Here is a 23,547-nt window from a genome sequence, read left to right on the forward strand (position 1 = left end):
GGCCCTTAGAATTGTCCCAAAGATTTTAACCTCTCATGTCTCTCTATTTCCCTGTCTTAAAAGTTTTCAAGCAGATGACAGGAGAAAAGAGAGGGAGGGGATAGAGGGGAGGACAAACAGAGAATAGGTGTTTCCCATATCCTTCTATCCCTCTGATTCCAGCTTACAAGCAAAAACTAATGCAGGTAGTACCAGTGACAAGCTCAATACGGAAGTGGTCAGATGACGCGGCTGCTACGCTACAGGGCTGTTTTGCAAGCACAGACTGGAATATGTTTCGGGATTCATCCAATGGCATTGAGGAGAATACCACCTCAGTCACCGGTTTCATCAATAAGTGGGCCGATGATGTTGTCCCCACAGTGACGGTACTTACATATTCCAACCAGAAGCCATGGATTACAGGCAACATCCGCAACGAGCTAAATGCTAGAACTGCTGCTTTCAAGGAGTGGGACGCTTATAAGAAATCCCGCTATGCCCTCAGACGAACCATCAAACAGGCAAAGCATCAATACAGGACTATGATTGAATCCTCCCACACCGGCTCTGACTCTCTTCGGATGTGGCAGGGCTTGCAAACTATTACAGACTAGAAAGGGAGACCCAGTCGCGAGCTGCCCAGTGACGCGAGCCTACCAGACGACCTAAATGAATTTTATGCTTGCCTCGAGTCAAGTAACACTGACACATGCATGAGAGCACTAGCTGTTCCAGATGACTGTGTGATCACGCTCTCCATAGAAGATGTGAGCAAGACCATTAACCTCTTGAAACTCCCCATCCCGGATCCGGGATTGTGACTAAGCCTCAGGCTCATTAGCAAAACGCAACGTTAACGATTTCTGAAAATCGCAAATAAAATTAAAATAATGCGTTTGCTCTCAAGCTTAGCCTTTTCTTAACAACACTGTCATCTCAGATTTTCAAAATATGCTTTTGAACCATAGAAATTGACTAATTTGTGTAAGAGTATGCTAAGCTAGCATAGCATTTTGTGTAGCATGTAGCACGCAACATTTTCACAAAAGCCAGATAACCAAATAAATAAAATCATTTACCTTTGAAGAGCTTCTGATGTTTTCAATGAGGAGACTCCCAGCCACATACCAGATGCGCAGTGTTTCCTGAAAGCGTCTGTGTGTAGGAGAAATCGTTCCGTTTTCTACATTGCGCCTGGCTACCGAAACGAACCGAAATGCAGTCACCTACAACGTGAAACTTTTTCCGGATTAACTACATAATATCGACCGAAACATGGCAAACGTTGTTTGGAATCAATCCTCAAGGTGTTTTTTCACATATCTCTTCATTGACATGCAGTTCGTGGAAGCTTGCTTCTCTCTGTGCCCCATGGAAAAATACTGGCAGGTGACTTTTGCGCACCAATTTCGGCGCAGGACACCGGGCGGACACGTGGTAAATGTGGTCTCTTATGGTCAATCTTCCAATGATCTGCCTACAAATACGTCACAATGCTGCAGACACCTTGGGGAAACGACAGAAAGGGCAGACTCATTCCTCTTGCGTTCACAGCCATATAAGGAGATCATGAAAGACAGAGCCTCAAAAATCCTTGTCATTTCCTGGATGCCAAGTCATCTTGGTTTTGCCTGAAGCTCACGTTAAAGGGCACGCACAGAGAAGATATTTGTATTTCTGGACACGTCAGAGTGTTTTCTTTCGAACAGTAGCAATTATATGCATAGTCGAGCATCTTTTTGTGACAAAATATCTTGTTTAAAACGGGAACGTTTTTCTTCCAAAAATGAAATAGCGCCACCATAGGTGTAAGAGGTTAAACACGTCAACATTCACAAAGCCGCAGGGGCAGATGGATTACCAGGACATGTACTAAAAGCATGCACGGACCAACTGACAAGTGTCTTTACTGACCGAGTCTGTAATACCTACAGATATATATTTAAAAAAATCTCAGTTTACATTAGCGTGTTACTTGAAGTAATGTTTTGATTCCAAACATCTGGTGATTTTGCAGAAATACTCACAATAAACATTGATAAAATATGTTTTGGAATCAAGTGTTATTCACAGAATTAAAGATAAATGTATCCTCTATGCAACCCCTGTGTCAGATGTTTTTTTTATTACGGAAAAATAATAATCTGAGAACGTATTCACTTAGCTTTGAATATCTTCATCAGAAAGCAGTTCCAGGAATCCCAGTTCGACAATAAATGACTGATTTGTTCCATAAAGTTCCAAAAAGCCCATAATTTAGCCACTTGTTGTTAGCTTGTTCAGCCCAGCATTCAATCCTCAAAAAGCACAAGCAATTCCTCCAGACAAAAACTCAAAAAGTTCCGTTACAGGTCGTAGAAACAAGTCAAATGATGTATGAAATCCAAATTTAGGATGTTTTAAACATTAATCACCAATAAGGTTCCAACCGGAAAATTTCATTGTCTGAAGAAACGCATTGGAACGCAAGTACACTCTCTCGTGACCGCGCGCAACGAGACCGAGGCTTTCTACCAGACCACCCACCCAAAGAGCTATTATAAGCCCCTCCTTCATAGTAGAATCATACAACCAGAATCTAAAGACGGAGACATCTTGTGGAAGCCCTAGGAAGTGCATGCTCATCCATATCTAACATGGACATCCAATGGCATTGTTTTCTAAATTGAGTTCTCACTTCCTGTTTGGATTTCTTCTCAGGTTTTTGTCTGCCATATGAGTTATGTTATACTCACAGACATAATTCAAACAGTTTTAGAATCTTCAGAGTGTCTTCTATCCACCAGTAATAATACTATGCATATATAGTAGGAGGCTGTTGAGTGAGTTGGGTGGGTTGTCTATGTTCGTTTTTCTATGTTGTGTTTTGAGTTTGGCCTGGTATGGTTCTCAATCAGAGGCAGATGTCGTTAGTTGTCTCTGATTGAGAATCATACTTAGGTAGCCTTTTCCCACCTGTGTTTCGTGGGTGATTGTTTCCTGTTTTGTTGTTTGTGTCACCACTCAGGAATGTTTCGGTTTTCATTTCAATTCACTTTGTTATTTTTATATTGAGTCGTGTTCAGTTATAATTAAAGTATCATGGACACTTACCACGCTGCGTATTGGTCCGATCCTTGCTACTCCTCCTCAGTGTGCTGCCAGGACAACAACATTTTCCTCAATGTGAGCAAGACAAAGGAGTTGATGGTATACTATAGGAAAAGGAGGGCTTGGTACGCCCCCATTAACATTGACGGGCCTGAAGTGGAGCGGGTCGAAAGTTTCACGTTCCTTGGTGTCCACATCACCAACGAACTAGCATGGTCCAAACACACCAAGACAGTTGTGAAGAGGGCATGACAACACCTTTTCCCCCCCAGGAGACTGGAAAGATTTGTGTCCCCAGGTCCTCAAAAAGTTCTGCATCTGCAGCATCAAGAGCATCCTGACCGGTTTTATCACTGCCTGGTATGGTAACTGCTCGGTCTCTGACTGTAAGGTACTACAGAGGGTAGTGCGTACGGCCCAGTGCATCCCTGGGACCAAGCTTCCTGACATCCAGGACCTATATACTAGGTGGTCAGAGGAAGGCCCAAAAAATGGTTAAAGACTTCAGTCACCCAAGTCATAAACTGTTCTCTCTGCAAGCGGTACCAGAGCGTCAAGTCTAGGACCAAAAGGCTCCTTAACAGCTTCTACCCACCAGCCATAAGACTGAACAATTAATCAAATGGCCACCCGGACTGTTTACATTGAGCCCCCGCCTATATTTTTACACTGCTGCTACTCGCTGTTTATCTATGCATAGTCACTTTACAAATTACCTCAACTAACCTGTACCCCCACACATTGACTCCGGTGCCATACCCCTCCACATAGCCTCTTATTGGTATGTCATTTTATGTAACTTTCCCGTGTTACTTATTGATTTTATTTTTTTACTTTAGGTTATTTAGTAAATACTTTCTTCTATTTCTTGAACTGCACTGTTGGTTAAGGGCTTGTAAGTAAGCATTTCACAGTAAAGTCCACGCTTGTTGTATTCGGCCCATGTGACAAATAACATTTGATTTGATTTGATTTGATCTGCACTCCTGATCTGAGGACGGACACACACGTTAATGATTTCTTCATGTTTTAGTTTGTCTGGTGTAATAGAGTTCTTCACATATCTAGAACGGTATCATGTTGTGGGTTAAGACAATGGGATAATACTTTAAGCTGTTCCAGAAAGCACATTTTCAGAAAGTGTCCCACTTTGCAAATATTCACCCTACTTATGGATGTAAATTCTCGTATTATAAGTAGACTAATAGGTGATCATTATGTTAATCATACTGCTACTACTAATAATAATTATTGACCCCTATGAAAAGGAACAAAGTCTTTATACCTGTATATTTTATTATTCATTTGTTTTTCTAGCCATTTACCAACGCTGTGTTGATAATTTATTTGTCGTAGTGACGATTTTAATATTTGTGAAGGATTGAGGCTGGACTTTTCAGTTGTCAAGAAGTTAGAAACAGCATTGTCCATTTAGGTTTTAACTAACGGGTTGCCTCCCACAATGTAAACAATGGCTGTTGAACAGTATGATTAAAGATCAAATCATACTGAATGTTATTTGTCACATGCACCGAATACAACAGGTGTAGACCTTACAGTGAAATGCTTACTCACAAGCCCGTAACCAACAATGCTTTAAGAAGGTTTAAGAAAAAGAAGTATTAAGTAAAAATGTTTAAATAAAAGTAACAAATAATTAAACAGCAGCAGTAAAATAACAATAGTGGGGCTATATACAGGGGATACCGGTACAGAGTCAATGTGGAGGCTATATACAGGGCGTACCGGTACAGAGTCAATGTGAAGGCTATATACAGGGGATACCGGTACAGAGTCAATGTGGAGGCTATATACAGGGGGTACCGGTACAGAGTCAATGTGGAGGCTATATACAGGGGGTACCAATGTGAAGGCTATATACAGGGGTATCAGTATTGAGTCAATGTGGAGGCTATATACAGGGGTACCGGTACAGAGTCAATGTGGAGGCTATATACAGGGGTACCGGTACAGAGTTAATGTGGAGGCTATATACAGGGGGTACAGAGTCAATGTGGAGGCTATATACAGGGGTACCGGTACAGAGTCAATGTGGAGGCTATTTACAGGGGGTACCGGTACAAAGTCAATGTGAGGCTATATACAGGGGGTACAGAGTCAATGTGGAGGCTATATACAGGGGGTACCAGTCAATGTCAATGTGGAGGCTATATACAGGGGTACTGGAACAGAGTCAATGTGGAGGCTATATACAGGGGGTACCGGTACAGAGTCAATGTGGAGGCTATATACAGGGGGTACCGGTACAGAGTCAATGTGGATGCTATATACAGGGGTACTGGAACAGAGTCAATGTGGAGGCTATATACAGGGGGTACTGGTACAGAGTCAATGTGGAGGCTATATACAGGGGGTACCGGTACAGAGTCAATGTGGAGGCTATATGGTACAGAGGGGAGGCTATATACAGGGGGTACAGAGTCAATGTGGAGGCTATATACAGGGGGTACCAGTACAGAGTCAATGTGAAGGCTATATACAGGGGGTACCAGTATTGAGTCAATGTGGAGGCTATATACAGGGGTACAGCATTGAGTCAATGTGGAGGCTATATACAGGGGGTGACCGGTACAGAGTCAATGTGGAGGCTATATACAGGGGGTACTGGTACAGAGTCAATGTGGAGGCTATATACAGGGGTACCGGTACAGAGTCAATGTGGAGGCTATATACAGGGGTACTGGAACAGAGTCAATGTGGAGGCTATATACAGGGGGTACTGGTACAGAGTCAATGTGGAGGCTATATACAGGGGTACCGGTACAGAGTCAATGTGGAGGCTATATACAGGGGGTACTGGTACAGAGTTAATGTGGAGGCTATATACAGGGGGTACCGGTACAGAGTCAATGTGGAGGCTATATACAGGGGGTACCGGTACAGAGTCAATGTGGAGGCTATATACAGGGGGTACTGGAACAGAGTCAATGTGGAGGCTATATACAGGGGGTACCGGTACAGAGTCAATGTGGAGGCTATATACAGGGGGTACCGGTACAGAGTCAATGTGGAGGCTATATACAGGGGGTACCGGTACAGAGTCAATGTGGGGGGGCACCTGTTAGTCAAGGAAATTGAGATAATATCTACATATAGGTGGAGTTAAAGTGGATATGTATAGATAATAACAGAGTAGCAGCAGCGTAAAAGAGGAGGTGGCCATTTGATTAGCTCGACAGGAGCCTTTTTGCTTGGGGGTAGAAGCTGTTAAGAAGCCTTTTGGACCTAGACTTGGTGCTCCGGTACCGCTTGCCATGTAGTAGCAGAGAGAACAGTCTATGACTAGGGTGGCTGGAGTCTTTGACCATTTTTAGGGCCTTCCTCTGACACCGCCTGGTATAGAGGTCCTGGATGGCAGGAAGCTTGGCCCCAGTGATGTACTGGGCCATATGCACTACCCTCTGTAGTGACTTGCGGTGGGAGGTCGAGTAATTGCCATACCAGGCAGTGATGCAACCATGCTCTCAATGGTGCAGCTGTAGAACCTTTGAGGATCTGAGGGCCCATGCCAAATCTTTACAGTCTCCTGTGGGGGAATAGGCTTTGTTGGGCCCTCTTCACCACTGTTTTAGTGTGTTTGGACAATTCTAGTTTGTTGTTGATGTGGACACCAAGGAACTTGAAGCTCTTAACCTGCTCCACTACAGCCCCGTTGATGAGAATGGGGACGTGCTTGGTCCACCTTTTCCTGTAGTCCACAATCATCTCCTTTGTCTTGCTCACATTGAGGGAGAGGTTGTTGTCCTAGCACCACACAACCAGGTCTCTGACCTCCTCCCTATAGGCTGTCTCATCATTGTTGATGATCGGGCCTACCACTGTTGTGTCATCGGCAAACTTGATGATGGTGTTGGAGTCATGCCTGGCCATGCAGTCATGAGTGAACAGGGAGTACAGGAGGGGACTGAGCATGCACCCCTGAGGGGCCCTTGTGTTGAGGATCAGCGTGGCGGATGTGTTGTTACCTACCGTTACCACCTGGATCCTGGAAGTCCAGGTTCAGTCCCAGGGTCCTTAGGCTTAGTGATGAGCTTTGAGGGCACTATGGTGTTGAACGCTAAGATGTAGTCAGTGAATCGCATTCTCACATAGGTGTTCCTTTTGTCCAGGTTGGAAAGGGCAGTGTTGAGTGCAAAAGTGATTGCATCATCTTTGGATATGTTGGGGCCGTATGCCCCAACAGGGGAGTGGGTCTAGGTTTTCTGGGATAATGGTGTAGTGAGCCATGTCCAGCCTTTCAAAGCACTTCATGGCCACAGATGTGAGATCTACCGGTTGGTAGTCATTTAGGCAGGTTACCTTAATGTTCTTGGGCACAGGGACTATGGTGGTCTGCTTGAAACATATTGGTATTACAAACTCAGACAGGGACATGCTGAAAATGTCAGTGAATACACTTGCCAGTTGGTCAGCGCATGCTCGGAGTACGGCCTTGTGAATGTTGACCGGTTTAAAGGTCTTACTCACATCGGTTACGGAGAGCGTGATCACACAGTTGTCCGTATCAGCTGATGCTCTCATGCATGCTTTAATGTTACTTGCCTCGAAGCGAGCATAGAAGTCATTTAGCTCGTCTGGTTTGCTCGTGTCACTGGGCAGCACATGGCTGTGCTTCCCTTTGTCGTCTGTAATAGTTTGCAAGCCCTGCCACATCCGACGAGCTTCGGAGCCGGTGTAGTACCATTTTAGTCTTAGTCCTATATTGACGATTTGCATGTTTGATGATTTGTCGGAGGGCATAGTGGGATTTCTTATAAGCTTCCAGGTTAGAGTTCCGCTCTTGAAAATGTCAGCTCTACCCTTTAGCTCAGTGCGGATGTTGCCTGTAATCAATGGTTTCTGGTTGGGGTACATACGGTCACTGTGGGGAAGACGTCATCGATGCACTTATTGATGAAGCCAGTGACTGATGTGGTGTACTCCTCAATGCCATCGGAAGAATCCCAGAACATATTCCAGTCTGTGGTAGCAAAACAGTCCTGTAGCTTAGCATCTGCTTCATCTGACCACTTTCTTATTGACCTAGTCACGGGTGCTTCCTACTTTAGTTTTTGCTTGAAAGCAGGAATCAGGAGGAAATAATTATGGTCAGATTTGCCAAAAGGAGGGTGAGGGAGAGCTTTGTACACGTCTTTGTGTGTCGAGTAAAGGTGGTCTTGAGTTTTTTTCCCCCCTGTTTGGACATTTAACATGCTGGTAGAAATTAGGTAAAATGGATTTGAGTTTCCCTGCATTAAAGTCCCCGGCCACTAGGAGCGCCGCCTCTGGATGAATGTTTTCTTATGGATGAATGTTTGCTTGTGGCCGTATACAGCTCATTGAGTGCAGTCTTAATACCAGCATCGGTTGTTGGTGGTAAATAGACAGCTATAAAGAATATAGATGAAAACCTTCTTGGTGTGGTCTACAGCTTATCATGAGATACTGTACCTCAGGCGAGCAAAACCTCGAGACTTCCTTCGATTTTGTGAACCAGCTGTTGTTTACAAAAATACATAGACCGCCACCCCTTGTCTTACCAGAGGCCACTGTTCTATCCTACTGAAATAGCTTAAAACCCGCCAGCTGTAGATTATTCTGGTGCTGCCCCTGCTGGAAGCAGCATTGGGCCAGTAACCAAAAGGTTGCTAGATCGAATCCCCGAGCTGACAAGGTAAAAATCTGTCATTCTGCCCCAAGGCAGTTAACCCACTGTTCCTAGGCCGTCATTGTAAATAGGAATTTGTTCTTAACTTTATGTCTAGTTCAATAAAGGTTAAATAAAAAAATTAAAATGTATCTTGTCGTTCAGCCACGACTCTGTGAAACATAAGATATTACAATTTTTAATGTCCTGTTGATAGGATATACGTGCTCGTAGCGCGTCTATTTTATTTCCAATGATTGTACCTTGGCTAATAGGACTGATGGTAAAGCTAGATTACCCTCTAGGAGATGGATCCTTACAAGGCACCCGGACCGCGTCCACGATATCTCAGTCTCTCATCTGACCAAACTTTGATTTGATTTCTCCAGTGAATGACAGGGATGAGAGCCTTGTCGGACATCTGAAGTAAATCCTTCCCATCTGACTTGTTAAAGAAAAAGTATTCCTCCAGTGCGGGGTGAGTAAATGCTGTGGTGATATCTAGAAGCTCTTTTCGGTCATAGGACATGGTGGCAGAAACATTATGTACAAAGGAAGTTACAAATAACGCGAAATAACACACACAATAGCACAATTGGTTAGGGGATCGTAAAGCGGCAGCCATCTCCTCTGGCACCATTATAATAGACACCATTGTAATAGACCCATATAATAGATGTTGTTTCAAGTTAAAACTGTTGTCTTTGTCTCAGGTCACATTTCCTTTAACGAATGAAACAATTTTGAGCTTTATGTTAGATTATAACACAAGAGCTTTGTGTGTGCAATAGTTTGAACTGCATGTACAGTTGAAGTCAGAAGTTTACATACACCTTTGACAAATACATTTAAACTCAGTTTTTCACAATTCCTGACTTTTAATCCAAATAAAAAGTCCCTGTTTTTAGGTCAGTTAGGATCACCACTTTATTTTAAGAGTGTGAAATTGTAAGGGTTTTCCTCTGATGAAGGAGAAGCGGACCAAAATGCAGTGTGGTGGTTATTCATGTTCTTTAATAAAGGAACTCGACATGAAATAACTAACAAAAACAATAAATGTGTGAAAACCTAAACAGCCCTATCTGGTGAAAACACAGAGACAGGAACAATCACCCACAAACACACAGTGAAACGCAGGCTACCTAAATATGGTTCCCAATCAGAGACAATGACTAACACCTGCCTCTGATTGAGAACCATATCAGGCCAGACATAGAAATAGACAAACAAGACATCCAACATAGAATGCCCACTCAGATCACACCCTGACCAACCAAAACATAGAAACATACAAAGCAAACTATGGTCAGGGTGTGACAGAAATATCAGAATAATAGTAGAGAGAATGATTTAATTCAGCTTTTAATTCTTTCATCTCATTCCCAGTGGGTCAGCAGGTTACATACCCTCAATTAGTAATTGGTAGCATTGCCTTGAAATTGTTTAACTTGGGTCAAACGTTTCAGGTAGCCTTCCACAAGCTTCCAACAATAATTTTGTTGAATTTTGGCCCATTCCTCCTGACAGAGCTGGTGTAACTGAGTCAGGTTTGTAGCCCTCCTTGCTCACACATGCCTTTTCAGTGCTGCCCAAAAATGTTCTATAGGAGTGAGGTCAGAGCTTTGTGATTGCCACTCCAATACCTTGACTTTGTTGTCCTTAACCTCTTACACCTATGGTGGCGCTATTTCATTTTTGGAAGAAAAACGTTCCCGTTTTAAACAAGATATTTTGTCACAAAAAGATGCTCGACTATGCATATAATTGCTACTGTTCGAAAGAAAACACTCTGACGTGTCCAGAAATACAAATATCTTCTCTGTGCGTGCCCTTTAACGTGAGCTTCAGGCAAAACCAAGATGACTTGGCATCCAGGAAATGACAAGGATTTTTGAGGCTCTGTCTTTCATGATCTCCTTATATGGCTGTGAACGCAAGAGGAATGAGTCTGCCCTTTCTGTCGTTTCCCCAAGGTGTCTGCAGCATTGTGACGTATTTGTAGGCAGATCATTGGAAGATTGACCATAAGAGACCACATTTACCACGTGTCCGCCCGGTGTCCTGCGCCGAAATTGGTGCGCAAAAGTCACCTGCCAGTATTTTTCCATGGGGCACAGAGAGAGAAGCAAGCTTCCACGAACTGCATGTCAATGAAGAGATATGTGAAAAAACACCTTGAGGATTGATTCCAAACAACGTTTACCATGTTTCGGTCGATATTATGTAGTTAATCCGGAAAAAGTTTCACTGCATTTGCATTTTCGTTTCGTTTCAGCCAGGCGCAATGTAGAAAATGGAACGATTTCTCCTACACACAGACGCTTTCAGGAAACACTGCGCATCTGGTATGTGGCTGGGAGTCTCCTCATTGAAAACATCAGAAGCTCTTCAAAGGTAAATGATTTTATTTATTTGGTTATCTGGCTTTTGTGAAAATGTTGCGTGCTACATGCTACACAAAATGCTATGCTAGCTTAGCATACTCTTACACAAATTAGTCAATTTCTATGGTTCAAAAGCATATTTTGAAAATCTGAGATGACAGTGTTGTTAAGAAAAGGCTAAGCTTGAGAGCAAACGCATTATTTTAATTTTATTTGCGATTTTCAGAAATCGTTAACGTTGCGTTATGCTAATGAGCCTGAGGCTTAGTCACAATCCCGGATCCGGGATGGGGAGTTTCAAGAGGTTAAGCCATTTTGCCACAACTTTGGAAGTATGCTTGGGTTCATTGTCCATTTGGAAGACCCAGTTGCGACCAAGTTTTAACTTCCTGACTGATGTCTTGAGTTGTTTTGATTCGATTTAGTTGAGAACAAGTTCTCATTTACAACTGCGACCTGGCCAAGATAAAGCAAAGCAGTTCGACACATACAACAACAACAGTGTTACACATGGAATAAACAAACATACAGTCAATAATACAGGAGAAAAAGTCTATATACAATGTGTGCAAACGAGGTCGGATAAGGGAGGTAAGGCAATAAATTGGCCATGGTGACGAAGTAATTACAATATAGCAATTAAACACTGGATTGGTAGATGTGCAGAAGATGAATGTGCAAGTAAAAATATAAAATATATCCCATTTAGCAGACGCTTTTGTCCAAAGCGACTTACAAGTCGGCTGGGGCCACTACTTTTACACATGGGTGGCCCTAGCGGGAATCGCACCCACGACGCTTGGCGTTGCAAGCGCCATGCTCTACCGACTGAGCCACACAGTAGAGATACTGGGATACTTGCCAGAGTCGAGGATCGGTAGGATGGTCAGTTTTACGAGGGTATGTTTGGCAGCATGAGTGAATGATGCTTTGTTGCGAAATAGGAAGCCAATTATAGATTTAATTTTGGATTAGAGATGTGTCGTGTCTTTGGCTATGCCGGATTAAGTGATATGACATGCTATTCTATAAAATAATTTCTCCGTAATTAATATTACCTGATTGAGCTAATCATGTAAATGGAATTAACTAGAGAGTCAGGCACCACGAAAGAATATTTATAGAGCTGTTATCTTCCGAATAAACTCTTAAAGACCTAGTAATATTTTACATCAATAGCAGTCAATATTAATCGTCATCTTAATTCAGTCTCATCTGAAAGTTGTAAATTCTTGGTTATCTGCACAAACCCTGGCTAACAAGTTGAATCAGCAATACAAAATTGGGTTTAATTATGTATTTACTAAATACCTAACTACTCACACAGAATTACTCATACACATATTTAAATCATAATTTGATTACAAATTACGTCATGAAGGAAAATGTCCCCAGCAGGCGGAACAGATATGACAGCTGGTTACACAAAAGAAAAGGCGCTGGGTTTGAGTGAAAGAGTGGGAAAACTGAGGAACAAAGGGCGAAGCTCTGCTATCGTTAATACAGTATCTTATGCATTCTAAATTACCGCTCATTTGGAAAAGGAAAATGCAATAAATATTTACTCTGAGCTGCGCTTCGGTAGGTTGGTGGTAGATGGAAGGCCGTGTTGCCCAACCGAGTCCTTTGTCCTTTGAAGAATGTCTCTGCTGGTAAATTGAATACGTTGTAGTAACGTTGTTTTGTGGTAGACGGGATTCTCTATCTGTTCCTTCCTAACCCTCCTTTGCAGCGGCTGTTGCTAACTCAACGGCTAGGAGGTATCACTTCTGTAGTGAATAAGAGTTCAAAGTTCATACCATTCGTAACCAAAGCTCACGCTGATGTTGGCTTCGTTCTGTAGTTATTATCTGAACCATTCTGACATCGGACCACCGTCCTCACGTCCTTGGAACAGGAGGTTATATTGTCGTCAAGGCTTTATATAGGAAGGGAGAGGAGGGCGTGTTTGAAAGATTTTATAGCCCATGTCCCTTCACAGGGGCGGGCCACTGATTGTGCAGAGCCCTACCTTGTAAAAACCCAAATCTCACATTTTAGAAGCTAAAATCACGTTTCATCCCATCACAAATAATTTCATATTCAAACGTTTAAATTGAACAACAATTCCATGTGAATCCGATAACTCTGATGTGTAGACTTTCCACTGTAGAGTTTATGTCATCTTATCATTAATGAGAATGTCTCAGAAGACAACCGAACTGACATCATATTCATTAACCTCTTGAAACTCTGGGGGCGCTATTTCATTTTTGGATGAAAAACGTTCCCGTTTTAAACAAGATATTTTGTCACAAAAAGATGCTCGACTATGCATATAATTGATAGCTTTGGAAAGAAAACACTCTGACGTTTCCAGAACTGCAAAGATATTCTCTGTGCGTGCCCTAGAACGTGAGCTATAGGCAAAACCAAGATGAAACGGCATCCAGGAAATCAGCAGGATTTTTGAGGCTCCGTTTTCCATTGTCTCCTTATATGGCTGTGAATGCGAGAGGAATGAGCCTGCCCTTTCTGTCGTTTCCCCAAGGTGTCTGCAGCATTGTGACGTATTTGTAGGCATATCATTGGAAGATTGACCAGAAGAGACCACATTTACCAGGTGTCCGCCCGGTGTCCTGCGCCGAAATTGGTGCGCAAACCTCAGCTGCAAGTATTTTTCCATGGAATTCAGAGAAGAAAGCAGGCTTCCACGAACGATATATCAATGAAGAGATATGTGAAAAAACACCTTGAGGATTGATTCCAAACAACGTTTGCCATGTTTCGGTCGATATTATGGAGTTAATTCGGAAAAAGTTTGACGTTGTTGGTGACTGAATTTTCGGTTCGTTTCGGTAGCCAAATGTGATGTACAAAACGGAGCCTCCTACAAAAGATTCTTTCAGGAAAAACTGAACATTTGCTATGTAACTGAGAGTCTCTCATTGAAAACATCCGAAGCTCTTCAAAGGTAAATGATTTTATTTATTTGGTTATCTGGTTTTTGTGAAAATGTTGCGTGCTAAATGCTACTCAAAATGCTAAGCTAGCTTTGCATACTCTTACACAAATTAGTGAATTGCTATGGTTCAAAAGCATATTTTGAAAATCTGAGATGACAGTGTTGTTAAGAAGAGGCTAAGCTTGAGAGCAGGCGCATTATTTTCATTTTATTTGCGATTTTCAGAAATCGTTAACGTTGCGTTATGCTAATGAGCCTGAGGCATTATTCACGATCCCGGATCCGGGATGGGGAGTATCTGTGAGTGGAAGGAGAGTTTACAGTCTTACCAGACGCCTAGAATATGTGGACAACTACAAATACCTAAGTCAGAACCGCCCAGAGTAGTGATGATGGATGGGTGGGCAGGTGCGGGCAGCGATCGGTTGATGAGCATGCATTTAGTTTTACTTGCATTTAAGAGCAGTTGAGGACCATGGAAGGAGAGTTGTATGGCATTGAAGCTCGTCTGGAGGTGTCCAAAGAAGGGCCAGAGGTGTACGGAATGGTGTCGTCTGCGTAGAGGTGGACCAGAGAATCACTAGCAGCAAGAGCGACATCATTGATGTATACAGAGAAGAGAGTCAGCCCGAGAATTGAACCATGTGGCACCCCCATAGACTGCCAGAGGTCCGGACAAAAGGCCCTCCGATTTGACACCATGAACTCTATCAGAGGAGTAGTTGGTGAACCATGCAAGGCAGTCATTTGAGAATACAAGGCTGTTGAGTCTGCCATTAAGAATGTGGTGATAGACAGAGTCGAAAGCCTTGGCCAGGTCGATGAATACAACTGCACAGTATTATCTCTTATCGATGGCGGTTAGGATATCGTTTAAGACCTTGAGCGTGACTGAGGTTCACCCTTGACCAGCTCTGAAACCACATTGCATAGCAGAGAAGGTATGGTGGGATTCTAAATGGTCAGTAATCTGTTTGTTAACTTGGCATTCAAAAACCTTAGAAAAGCAGGGCAGTATGGATATAGGTCTGTAGAAGTTTGGGTCTAGAATGTCTCCCCCTTTGAAGAGGGGGATGACAGCGGAAGCTTTCCAATCTTTGGGAATCTCAGACGATACAAAACAGAGGTTGAACAGGCTAGTAAAAGGGGTTGCAACAATTTCGGCAGGAAATTTTAGAGAGGGTCCAGATTGTCTTGCCCGGCTGATTTGTAGGGGTCCAGATTTTTCAGCTCTTTCAGAACATCAGCTAACTGGTTTTGGGTGAAGGAGAAATGGGGAGGCTTGGGTGAGTTGCTGTGGGGGTGCAGGGCTGTTGATCGGGGTAGGGGTAGCCAGATGGAAAGCGGAGTGGTTGAAAAACGATGACTCCAACTTAAGTGTATGTAAACTTCTGACTTCAACTGTACATTCACGTCCCAAAGGTATTTTAACATAATTATAATATAACACATCATTATTATATGGCCTATTACATAGTCACAAACCCAGTGCACTTGACTTGGGCAATAAAAGATATGCCCCATTACAAACCAAACCCTAGTGTACTGTAGATACTGTCACCTCAGAAATTATTGGCACTCTTGATAAAGAAGAGACTATTAAATAAATCATAAAAATACGGAGCTATATTGTATTATATTATTTTAAACTAATACATGTATTATTAGTTTATCTATAAAAAGATATAGTGCAAAAGTATTGCCACCTGTTTTCAATACTCCAGCACCCTCCACTTGCAAGGATAACAGCACTGTCACGCCGTGGTCGAAATATATTATGTTTATCTTCATTTATTTGGTAAGGCCAGGGTGTGACTTGGGTTATTGTGGTGTGTTTTCGTCTTGGGGGTTTGTGCGGTGTCTAGCGTAGTCTATGGCTGCCTGAGGCGGTTCTCAATCAGAGTCAGGTGATTATCGTTGTCTCTGATTGGGAACCATATTTAGGCAGCCATATTCTTTGAGTGTTTCGTGGGTGATTGTTCCTGTCTCTGTGTTTATATCCACCATCCGTCTGTTGTTTTTGTACATTTCAGTTATTTCATGTCTCGTCATTTTTCATCAATAAACATGAGTAACCACCACGCTGTATTTTGGTCCGCTCCTCCTTCAACAGAAGAACGTTGTTACAAGCACAGCTTTTTTATAAAACGCTTTATCAGGTTGGAGAACATATTGGAAAGGATCTTAGACTATTTCTTCATACCGGATCTTTCCAGATCCTTAACCTGTTGCGTCGCGCAATCCCAGATCCGGGATTCTATTTATAGCCTCAAGCTCATTAGCATAACGCAACGTTAACTATTCATGAAAATCGCAAATGAAATGAAATAAATATATTTGCTCTCAAGCTTAGACTTTTGTTAATAACACTGTCATCTCAGATTTTCAAAATATGCTTTTCAACCATAGCTAAACAAGCATTTGTGTAAGAGTATTGATTGCTAACATAGCTATAAGCCTAGAATTCAGCCAGCAACATTTTCACAAAAACAAGAAAATAATTCAAATAAAATAATTTACATTTGAAGAACTTCAGATGTTTACAATGAGGAGACTCTCAGTTAGATAGCAAATGTTCAGTTTTTCAAAAAAATATTATTTGTGTAGGACAAATCGCTCCGTTTTGTTCACGTTTGGCTATGAAAAAAACCTGTATACAGTTATAGCCTCAAGCTCATTAGCATAATGTAACGTTAACAATTTCTGAAAATCGCAAATAAAATGAAAATAATGCGCCTGCTCTAAAGCTTAGCCTTTTCTTAACAACACTGTCATCTCAGATTTTCAAAATATGCTTTTGAACCATCGCTATTCACTAATTTGTGTAAGAGTATGCTAAGCTAGCTTAGCATTTTGAGTAGCATTTAGCACGCAACATTTTCACAAAAACCAGATAACCAAATAAATAAAATCATTTACCTTTGAAGAGCTTCGGATGTTTTCAATGAGGAGTCTCTCAGTTACATAGCAAATGTTCAGTTTTTCCTGAAAGCATCTTTGTGTAGGAGAAATCGCTCCGTTTTGTACATCACATTTGGCTACCGAAACGAACCGAAAATTCAGTCACCAACAAAGTCAAACTTTTTCCGAATTAACTCCATAATATCGACCGAAACATGGCAAACGTTTGGAATCAATCCTCAAGGTGTTTTTTCACATATCTCTTCATTGATATATCGTTCGTGGAAGCCTGCTTTCTTCTCTGAATTCCATGGAAAAATACTTGCAGCTGAGGTTTGCGCACCAATTTCGGCGCAGGACACCGGGCGGACACCTGGTAAATGTGGTCTCTTATGGTCAATCTTCCAATGATATGCCTACAAATACGTCACAATGCTGCAGACACCTTGGGGAAACGACAGAAAGGGCAGACTCATTCCTCTCGCATTCACAGCCATATAAGGAGACAATGGAAAACGGAGCCTCAAAAATCCTGCTCATTTCCTGGATGCCGTTTCATCTTGGTTTTGCCTGTAGCTCACGTTCTAGGGCACGCACAGAAAATATCTTTGCAGTTCTGGACACGTCAGTGTTTTCTTTCCAAAGCTACCAATTATATGCATAGTCGAGCATCTTTTTGTGACAAAATATTGCGCTTAAAACGGGCACGTCTTTTTATCCAAAAATGATATAGCGCCCCTAGAGTTTCAAGAGGTTAACATCCGTCATCCATTTAGAAAAGAGCAAGAATCTTGGTTATAATCACATATCCCACCCCTCCCTGCCCTTATCCAAGTACAAAGTTAAAATATATTTTTCAATGCAATATACTTACTTATACAAATATAGGCATAAAAACCTGAAATCTTTTGAAATCACCTATACTCATTTCTGGTGGGAAAAACAGACATTTAGTTATCACCTCCACTATTCCCACTGAACAAGGCTCCATTTTTTTCCTAGCTATAACAAATGTATTACAATTCTTTAAAAAGACTGAAATTAAGTCAGTCAAAAAAACACATCATATTAAATAATATTCACACACAGCAAACATGTATATCGTCTTTCTTACATGATTATGTATTTGGATAGAAAGCAAGCCTATAGCTCTAGCTCTAGCATGTGTCCTTAGATCAGGAGTGCAGGGGGCTGGTCCCGGCGTGTGTCTTCAGCCCCTGTGCAACACTTTTCTCTGTTTGTCCTCCCTCCTCCCCTTCATCCTCTCCCTCTCTTTTCTCCTGTCATCTGCCTGATGCCTCACTCTTCTGTCTGCACCTCAGTTCCCCAAGGAGACCCGTAAGGGAGATGGAAATAGAGAGACAGGAAAGGTTATAATCTTATGGACAATTCCAAAGGGACAAGTATTGAAACGAACACCATGCAAGAGGCTTCAGTTTCCTCACCAAGTTAGTTCTCTCTTCCAGTAGTCAGGTTGGAGTCTCTTCTCCTCTTCTGTCTGTTGGCTTCAATGGTGTACATCCTCCACTCCTCTCATCTTCAACTTCTCCCCCGAGATCACGAATGAGGAGTGTATTATTGATCTACTAGTGTCACACATGACAAAATGTTTACCAACCATTTTTACTGTGTTAAAATGTAATTATGTTACCTTAAAGTTCACTGTGATATACAGTAAACTAGTGTTTTTCTTATTGTTGAAGCTCGCATTATATGAGCATGTTATGCCTTGCAATGTTAATGAAATGGATAAGTGATCTACTAGTGGCACATGTGACAAAATGTTTACCATCCATTTTTACTGTGTTCAAACCGCTTAAGGATCCAACCTTTTTTAAATTTTGGCCTAAAATGACATGTAACTCAGACTCTGAAGCAAGGATATGCATATTCTTGGCACGATTTGAAAGGAAACACTTTGAAGTTTGTGGAAATATGAAAGGAATGTAGGAGAATATAACACAATAGATCTGGTAAAAGATAATACAAAGAAAAAAACAATTGTTCTTTTGTATTTTTTTTGCACCATCTTTGAAATGCAAGAGAAAGGCCATAATGTATTATTCCAGCACAGCTGCAATCTCGAGTTTGGCCACGTGCAACGTTTTAGACTGATCCAAGGAAACATTGCATTTCAGTTCAACATTTTATATCAAGACTGCGCAAGTGTGCTTAATTTGTTTATTAATAACTTTTCATGTTCAAAACTGTGCACTCTCCTCAGACAATAGCATGGTTTTATTTCACTGTAATTGCTACTGTAAGTTGGACAGTGCTGTTAGATTAACAAGAATGTAAGCTTTCTGACAATATCAGATATGTCTATGTCCTGGGAAATGTTCTTGTTACTTACAACCTCATGCTAATTGCATTAGCCTACGTTAGCTCAACCATCCCATGGACGGGACAACAATCCCGAAAAAGTTCAAATTGAATTAGGTTCCCTAACATTTCACTGTAATATACATTTACATTACATTTACATTTAAGTCATTTGGCAGACGCTCTTATCCAGAGCGACTTACAAATTGGTGAATTCACCTTATGACATCCAGTGGAACAGCCACTTTACAATAGTGCATCTAAATCATTTAAGGGGGGGGGGGTGAGAAGGATTACTTTATCCTATCCTAGGTATTCCTTAAAGAGGTGGGGTTTCAGGTGTCTCCGGAAGGTGGTGATTGACTCCGCTGTCCTGGCGTCGTGAGGGAGTTTGTTCCACCATTAGGGGGCCAGAGCAGCGAACAGTTTTGACTGGGCTGAGCGGGAACTGTACTTCCTCAGTGGTAGGGAGGCGAGCAGGCCAGAGGTGGATGAACGCAGTGCCCTTGTTTGGGTGTAGGGCCTGATCAGAGCCTGGAGGTACTGCGGTGCCGTTCCCCTCAGAGCTCCGTAGGCAAGCACCATGGTCTTGTAGCGGATGCGAGCTTCAACTGGAAGCCAGTGGAGAGAGCGGAGGAGCGGGGTGACGTGAGAGAACTTGGCAAGGTTGAACACCAGACACGGGCTGCGGCGTTCTGGATGAGTTGTAGGGGTTTAATGGCACAGGCAGGGAGCCCAGCCAACAGCGAGTTGCAGTAATCCAGACGGGAGATGACAAGTGCCTGGATTAGGACCTGCGCCGCTTCCTGTGTGAGGCAGGGTCGTACTCTGCGGATGTTGTAGAGCATGAACCTACAGGAACGGGCCACCGCCTTGATGTTAGTTGAGAACGACAGGGTGTTGTCCAGGATCACGCCAAGGTTCTTAGTGCTCTGGGAGGAGGACACAATGGAGTTGTCAACCGTGATGGCGAGATCATGGAACGGGCAGTCCTTCCCCTGGAGGAAGAGCAGCTCCGTCTTGCCGAGGTTCAGCTTGAGGTGGTGATCCGTCATCCACACTGATATGTGTAAGAACTGTATGAATATACTTTCGTCCAATTTTATTATCATAATTTTCATTTTTATTTTTTATTTGCGCATAATTGCATGTGTTTTCTCCATTTGCAATATGATTTCATAGGAAGTCAGAAGTCAAAAATAGCTAAATTTTATAAAAAACTTCACACACCCTTAAAAAGTGGCATATGTTTTGTGGGGGCCAAATGTCATAAGAAATTTGACATGCTCAAAAATCCTGCAGAAATGCGAAATTGACTGGCCTGATGAACTCGGGATGGCCGGGCAGTGATTGTTGTTCCTTTCCATCACTCGTGGTGTTGATTTCATCATGTCCATTTGTTGATGTTTTCTCACTCTTGCAAAGTCACTGTGCATTTGCAATATGGTTAACTGGGCATTCACTATCACAAATTTGTCATGCTATAAAAATCGTGCAGGAATGCCAAATTGACTGGCCCGATGAACTCGGGATGGCTGGGCAGTGATTCTGGTACCTCTTGATTTCTCGTTAGGGTTGATTTCAGAATGTCACTTTTGGTGATCGTACCTCACCGTTTAAACATATTGCAAATGGACAAGAGTCACCAGCAAGTCACCGTCCATCAGTCAATTTGATATCATTCTGACACCAAACCCACTTTTCCCAACTCGTTTAGGAGCCAAGTATCACATACTTCAGAGCTGGCCCAAAATTCACAACGCCTTCGGTTCAAACCATAAAACAAAACATAAACACGTAGTTACGTTCTAGCTGCGGGTCCATTTCTTGTGTTATGTGTAGGCCTAGATGAGGCGACCCCGAATCCCAAGTTTCGGCTCGATAGGTCATTTGGTGTCCGAGTAAAACCCTAATTGGTGCTGAAAATCCACTTTTTTCAATTACTTGCTACGGGGTCCTTGAATGAGCTATCGGACAGAAACGTTGGGTTCTGTCTCTATGGGCCGAGACGGTCACAATGCACCTAGTCTTGTGACTCTGGGACATTTCTAAATGTCGCCATTTTCGTAATGGTCAAAATGAATTGAAGTCATTGCAAATGTACAAGGCTGTTTCTCGGTCCCAGAACCTACTAGAGCGCCGTAACTCACCACGCACTATCGACCTGAGGTCTAGAACAGGATTCTAAAGTTTCAGAACTCTAGGTCTGACGGTTCTTTAAAAGTTCCAACAAGGTTAACTAATGCAGGGAGTGTATGTCTCTACGCACCCCAATGGGTCCCTACTTCCAAGCTGTGTGTGTGTGTGATTTAGTTTTCCTTTGAAAATTTAAGGGAAAAATTACTGATTTACAGTTCATGGGGGTTGCCTAATCACATATGAAGTTTTGGAAAGATCAGATTTTTTTAACCCCTCGAAACAGCCCATGAGACACCAATTATGGCACTTCCGGTTGGCACAGGAAGCTATAACTCAACACACATCCTCATTGGGGTATTCTATTACAGAATCCTGAGTTTTAAGTCTTAACCATAAAAACTGACTGATTTACACAGGGTTGAATGCACTATGTCTATCAAACTGCAGGCAGGGTATGGGTATATACAGTAAACTAGTGTTTTTCCAATGTTGGAGCTGGCATAATACGGGATCTGTTGATCTGCTAGTGGCACACATAAAAAAGTATACCAGCTGGAGTCGTGGCCAAAGGTTGTGAGAATGACACAAATATTAATTTTCACAAAGTCTGCTGCCTCAGTTTGTTTGATGGCAATTTGCATATACTCCAGAATGTTATGAAGAGTGATCAGATGAATTGCAATTGATAGCAAATTCCCTCTTTGCCATGCAAATTAACTGAATCCCAAAAACATTTCCACTGCATTTCAGCCCTGCCACAAAAGGACCAGCTGACATGTCAGTGATTCTCTCGTTAACACAGGTGTGAGTGTTGACGAGGACAAGGCTGGAGATTACTCTGTCATGCTGATTGAGTTCGAATAACAGACTGGAAGCTTCAAAAGGAGGGTGGTGCTTGGAATAATTGTTCTTCCTCTGTCAACCATGGTTACCTGCAAGGAAACATGTGCAGTCATCATTGCTTTCCACAAAAAGGGCTTCACAAGCAAGGATATTTCTGCCAGTAAGATTGCAAAAGCTGGTTGAAAACTGTTTTCTGCAAAAGCAAATTTGTAGATAATTGCTGGGACTCACCCACAAACAGGAAAGCCTGACCTTGAGGAGTGACACTCCATCCTAAATCTTATCTACCAACATAGACAGGGCTCTAACTCCTCTAGCTCCACAATGAAATAGGGTGCAGGCAGCAGGCTGTTAGCCAGCCTGCCAGCATAGTGGAGTCTGCCACTAGCATAGTCAGTGTAGTCAGCTTATCACCATTGAGACCGTGTCTGTGCCTCGACCTAGGTTTTCTAAACATGGCGGTGTTCGCCTTAGCAATCTCACTAGGATAAAGACCAATTCCTGTCATTATTGAAAGAGATCATGATACACATCTCAAAATAGGGCTAAATGTTAGATCCCTTAAAAGGCAATGTCAATGAACTAATCACTGATCATAATCTTGATGTGATTGGCCTGACTGAAACATGAATTTACTGTGTTAAATGAGGCCTCACCTCCTGGCTACACTAGTGAATATCCCCGTGCATCCCGCAAAGGCGGAGGTGTTGCTAACATTTCGATAGCAAATTTCAATTTACAAAAAAAAAAAAGACGTGAGCTTCTAGTCATGAAATCTATGCAGACTTCACTTTTTATAGCTACTGTTTACAGGCCTCCTGGGTCATATACAGCGTTGACTGAGTTCCCTGAATTCCTATCGGACCTTGTTCATAGCAGATTATTCTAATCTTTGGTGACTGGAAAAGTCCAGGAGCCATCATCGACTAGTGGGTTTTGTCAACATGTCTCTGGACCCACTCACTGTCACAGTCATACGGGACCTAGTTTTGTCCCATGGAATAAATGTTGTGGATCTTAATGTTTTTCCTCATAATCCAGGACTATCGGACCACCATTTTATTACGTCAATTGCAACAAATAATCTGCTTCAAAAGTCGTGCTATAAATTCACAGACAACACAAAGATTCCTTGATGTCCTTCCAGATTCCCTCTGTCTACCCAATGACACCAGAGGACAAAAATCAGTTAACCACCTAACTGAGGAACTCAATTTAACCTTGCGCAATACCCTAGATGCAGTTGCACCCCTAAAACTAAAAACATTTCTCATAAGAAACTTCCTGGTACACAG

The sequence above is a fragment of the Oncorhynchus masou genome, chromosome 12 (assembly GCF_036934945.1).
Source record: "Oncorhynchus masou masou isolate Uvic2021 chromosome 12, UVic_Omas_1.1, whole genome shotgun sequence".
Lineage (NCBI taxonomy): Eukaryota > Metazoa > Chordata > Actinopteri > Salmoniformes > Salmonidae > Oncorhynchus > Oncorhynchus masou.